This window comes from Nanorana parkeri, unplaced genomic scaffold (assembly GCF_000935625.1).
Source record: "Nanorana parkeri isolate BGI_ZX_2015 unplaced genomic scaffold, ASM93562v1 scaffold1765, whole genome shotgun sequence".
Lineage (NCBI taxonomy): Eukaryota > Metazoa > Chordata > Amphibia > Anura > Dicroglossidae > Nanorana > Nanorana parkeri.
In genome coordinates this window covers 77,083-82,623 of record NW_017308033.1, presented here as the reverse complement: position 1 = coordinate 82,623, position 5,541 = coordinate 77,083, and positions in this window count along the sequence as shown.

Sequence of the window (5,541 nt, the reverse complement as noted above, 5' to 3'; positions counted from 1 at the left end):
TCTCCATGCAGACAGAACATTGCTCCGGGGACAGGGAGGACTTTGTTATTTTCTATATAAAGTATTTATTATTATTCTGAGGAGAAGTTTCCTGAAGTGGAAATAAACTGACTCAGGACACGGAACCGGCTCTGCGCGTCACCGACAATTGTCACTTCTTTATATAAAATCCGATAAAGTGGTATCCATTGGCTTTCATTTCTATTAAACTGACTCATGTGGCACAGCGTTCCCTGCGCTCCTGTCTGAACTGAAAATGAAACATTAGGGGTCTATTTTAAACAATTCACAGACCTATTGGCCCCGTGAATCTTATGTGTGAATAGAGGCAAAAACAAACTTTCTTATAAGAGTTTCTTTTCTGGTTGAATATAATATCACATTATGGCCACTAGATGGAGCTGAGGAGCATAGGATATAAATACTTACCCCTATGCCCCTCAGCACCATCTAGTGGCCATAATAATTACTTATTCCCTATGCCCCTCAGCGCCTTGAACACATATGCTGCAATATGTAATGTCTTCATCCTGGTCCTGAGCGTTGGGTACATTAGCGTACACGGTCACACATTTTACCGTAATCCTGCCCAGTTTTTCGTAGGTCTGCCTGTACCACCATGATTCGATTTCCAGGCTGCGGGCGCTCACAGGCTCGGGGTCTCTCTGTTGTTGGGGTCTTGTAGTATCTCCAGGTATGGGGCCACTTTGTAGTCTCTCTGCAGTGACTGGTAAATAGTTCCTAGGAGATTTCTATGTCATTTCTTCACCGCCAATAGGTGAAGCATTCCAATGCTTTGTCAGCTGTTCCCGGGCAGATCAGTTCTCCTGCACATACCATCTGCGATGCCGAGACTCCACATTGTACGGGGAGAAGAGGAGACTCCACATTGTACGGGGAGAAGAGGAGACTCCACATTGTACTGGGAGAAGAGGAGACTCCGCATTGTACTGGGAGAAGAGGAGACTCCACATTGTACCGGGAGAAGAGGAGACTCCACATTGTACTGGGAGAAGAGGAGACTCCACATTGTACTGGGAGAAGAGGAGACTCCACATTGTACTGGGAGAAGAGGAGACTCCACAATATGTCACAGAATGTCACCGACTGAGAGGAACATTGTACCGGGATACAACAAAGACTTAAAATGTATACAGTCCTAGGATTATCCCCCTGATCCATCTCATAATAATTTGGGATCCGTCCCATGATAAATGCTTTGGCAAAGCTAAAATGTATTTGGTCCTGGGAATAAAGTGCATTGGTGCCGCATGCGGTGTGCGTCGCAGGACTCTCTGTACACTGCGATCACTGCGACACAATAGATCATTTGTAACACTTTGTTGCGACTTTTTCACACTTCATTTTTCCGGATGTGGTTTCTCACTCTGACCCTCTGATAGTTTGCTGGAAATAGCCCAGAACAAGACTAAACGGATTGGAAGAATCTCCTCTGGCAATCCCGGCCGTAGATTAAACCTTCTACTTGCTGACAAAATGTCTATTTCAGGCCGCGAGCCGATCTCTCCGAATTAGGAGATGAGTGACGCAGAAATGGCTTTTCTCGGTGCTAATAAATGATGGGGCTCCGGCGCCATCTCATGGACACGATGAGAACTGCAGCATGGAACTTTCACAGTGCAGTTATCTTTAATGTCCCCATTCCACCTGACAAAACCTCACCCCCTCCATAGGGCCGGATTTCCCACAAGGTCAACCGAGGCCCCGGCCTCGGGGCAGCAGGGAGTAGAGGGGCAACAGGGAGTAGAGGGGCAGCAGGGGTGGGAATTCCTATCTCCCGATGCCTGGGACCTGCAGTTCCGGGTGCCGGGCGGGTAGTTGTTTTCTACATTTAGCCCGGCTTTGGGCAAGCAGAGCTAAATGTAGAGCGGGGAAGCTGTACTTGTATGCAGCCTGCAGGTCTGCCACTCTCTCCGTGAGGGGGGGAGTTTCGGCGGTTAGGGGGGTGCATTGAGGAACCTGGCCTTGGGGCAGCAGAGAGAGTAAATCCGGCCCTGCACCTCCCCTCTAAGAACCGTACTTACCTGGACCTAAGGCCGCAGTTCTGGTGATTGTTTACATCCAATGCCATGAATCTTCATTGTCCTGTCCGCGCCTGCACATCGGTGCCCCATAGATTTCAATGGTCTGAGACGATTGGAGTTGGTTCCTTAGAGGTCTATGGGGCTGTAATGGGCAGTGTGGACAGTGCAGATGAATGGCACTGGCAGTAAACAGACATCGGAACCGCGGCCATCGGATCAAGATATGTATCTGCAATGGGTAGAGTGGGCAAACGATTGGGCCAATTTCACCCACCCCATCGAACCTCCGTCTGTGTCCTAGCAACCTATGACACTCTGCAACCCACACATGCTTGCTAGGACACAGGCGGGCCCACCATAACAACCTATGGGGCCTAGACCAAAGATCGGGGGGCGGCTCCTGATCAGGGGAGACCCCAGGTGTGGTGTCACCCGAAGCTTGATGCGTGCTTACCTGCCGGCGGCCATCTTGGTGATGGACGCCGGCAAAGAGAGGAGGGGACGTTCACCTGGCAGGATAAGGAATGCCGCCGGGTCCCCTCCTCCCTCATGCAACGTTTCAGAGGGGGTGACACCAAAACGAGTCAGTCCTTTTGGTGTCACCCCCTCTGATGTTGTCACCCGGTGCGGGCCACAACCCCCTTGTGACGCCACTGCTCCTGATCACATGATCACTGTAATAGCCAATCACGGCGATCACTTGTTTTAGAGTCCTATGAAAAGGAGATACATTGTAGCTTTTTTTTTTGCTTCCTAAAGGAGGAGAAGGAAGATAAAATAGTACAAGGCTTCATCTAGGGTAGCGCTAGTGTCAATGTCAGCGTTAGAATCAGTGTTAGCATTAGGATCCCTGTCGGGGTCACTGTCCGTGTCGGGGTCACTGTCCTTGCCGGGGTCACTGTCCGTGTCGGGGTCACTGTCCGTGCCGGGGTCACTGTCCGTGTCGGGGTCACTGTCCGTGCCGGGGTCACTGTCCGTGTCGGGGTCACTGTCCGTGCCGGGGTCACTGTCCGTGTGTTTTAAAAAAAAAAAGCCCGATGTGTCCTGAGGAAGTCAGGATTCACCCGGATACATGGCGCAGTTATAAAGATTCACGCAGATGACAACGTTTCAGAGCTGCATTCAGACATTCAGGTTTTTTCCCTTGGTCAGGAAGGGGTTAATACCCGCCGTCTATGACATCACAGCCACAATAACATTTAGTGGAAGGTTTTTCCCGTCTATCGGGCGGTGGATCTCACGCTGCGCACAGAACACACAGCGATCAGTTTATGTGATACGGCGTTCAGGGGACTTGGCGTGAATCTCTTGTTATTTCAGCGCCCCGGCCGCTCCTCGGCCATGTAAATAAAGGTGTTGCCGGGAGACGGAGCCGAGCTGGCGGGAGAAGAATAAACGCATTTCATATAAACGCTGAAGACTCGTCTGACCCATCAGCACACCTTCCAGAGGAAGAAATGTGCGCGTTCCAAGTCCTGGGATGGGCCCCTCTTAGGTTATAAAGGGGCCCGGCCCAGAGAGGGGATATAACGCAGAACACCGGGAGCGGGGGGAGTGATCTGTAGTCCTGTCTCCCTGCAGCCGATCTTCCCCCATTACTGACTTACCATGCCTTACTCTGCACTGTGTGGAGGCGGCCATATTGGTAGAGGCGGGGCTTTGCACCCTCATTTCAGAACCTCCAGCAAGGAGAACAGTGAGCAGCACCGAGGTGACATCACCTGATCTCCTTAAACTGGCGGTGAGTGTACAGGAGTGCCTGGGCACAGGAAGTGCTCTGATATCTGGAGTGTCTAGACACAGGAAGTGCTCTGATATCTGGAGTGCCTAGGCACAGGAAGTGCTCTCATATCAGGAGTGCCTAGGCACAGGAAGTGCTCTCATATCAGGAGTGCCTAGGCACAGGAAGTGCTCTGATATATGGAGTGCCTAGACACAGGAAGTGCTATGATATCAGGAGTGCCTAGGCACAGGAAGTTCTCTGATATCTGGAGTGTCTAGACACAGGAAGTGCTCTGATATCAGGAGTGCCTAGGCACAGGAAGTGCTCTGATATCAGGAGTGCCTAGGCACAGGAAGTGCTCTGATATCAGGAGTGCCTAGGCACAGAAAGTGCTCTGATATCAGGAGTGCCTAGGCACAGAAAGTGCTCTGATATCTGGAGTGCCTAGACACAGGAAGTTCTCTGATATCTGGAGTGTCTAGACACAAGAAGGGCTCTGATATCAGGAGTGCCTAGGCACAGTCACGTAGCAGGAAGTGCCCTGCTGTATCAGGAGGAAATCCAGACAAAAGGTCGATCTTTCCTTTCAGTAAGTTGCATCCTTGGGGTGACTACAAATTATCTGCAGTGTTGGCAATGTTACAATCACCTCTCCAGGCATCCAGCGTCTGGTCTTCGCTCTGGCCCGCAGCCGCCATCACTTCCAGGTTTCTGCGTCCCCAGACTCCGGTGCACCCGTGTCCCCGAAGACTCCAATGCACCCATGTCTCCCTGTGATTGCAATGCGCCCCAGTGCACCCTTGTGTCACCACGTAGCCTTCAGCGCACACCGCAGTTGTCCGTCCTGCTACATCTCACCCTCAGGTACGCTGCTCCAATCACCTGGACTCTCCGTGGACCGGCGGTGGGTCACCTCATATTCTACCGCTTCTAGGCGACCCCCATGAATCCGCTGAGGGTCGCCATGTTAGTGCGGGGCCCGGCAGTGACGGGGTTAAGTGTCTCCCATTTATAAAGTCCTCGTGTTTAATCTGATAATTGGTTTGAAGTTCGGAGAGATGAAGATCCTCAGAGAAGATTCCGGAGCACTAATGAGACCCGAGAGCACGTGATGAGGGGGGCAGCAGCGGCGGCGCCGGGGAGACAATTACTGACCGCCGTCATCACACCGGAGAATTCACACAGAATGTGACATCAAAGGAGAGAAGCCGCTAAGAGCTCCGATACCCCCCGACCAGCGCCACCCCCCCGAGCTGTGAGCGTCAGTGACTATTACATAGAAAGCTGCCTCCTTCCTGTACATACCGAGACCCGTGTCCTTGTATCAGGTACTGTGGGATTTGGGGTGGGGGGGGTTTAGTATAAGGGCACGGGAAGTCTCAGTGTGGTCATACGGTATGTGGCATCCCCGGCATCCCTCTAGCCTTAGAGGTGGCTCACCAAAGATGAGACTGCCATGAGGAGGAGAGGACACTGGGCTGCCTGTAACCTGACCTCAAGCTCTGTGCACGCTGTGTAACTTCACAAAGCTTTATTTGTATCTAAACCCAAGAACAAAAATTTAATTCATTGCATGTTACCAGTCCTCCAATGTGTCTGCACCCCACCCCCCCCCCGGTCCTCCGATGTGTCTGCACCCTTCCCCCCATACCTGTCAGTCCTCCAATGTGTCTGCACCCCCCCCCCACCGGTCCTCCGATGTGTCTGCACCCTTCCCCCCATACCTGTCAGTCCTCCAATGTGTCTGCACTGCATCCTGTACCCCCCATCCCC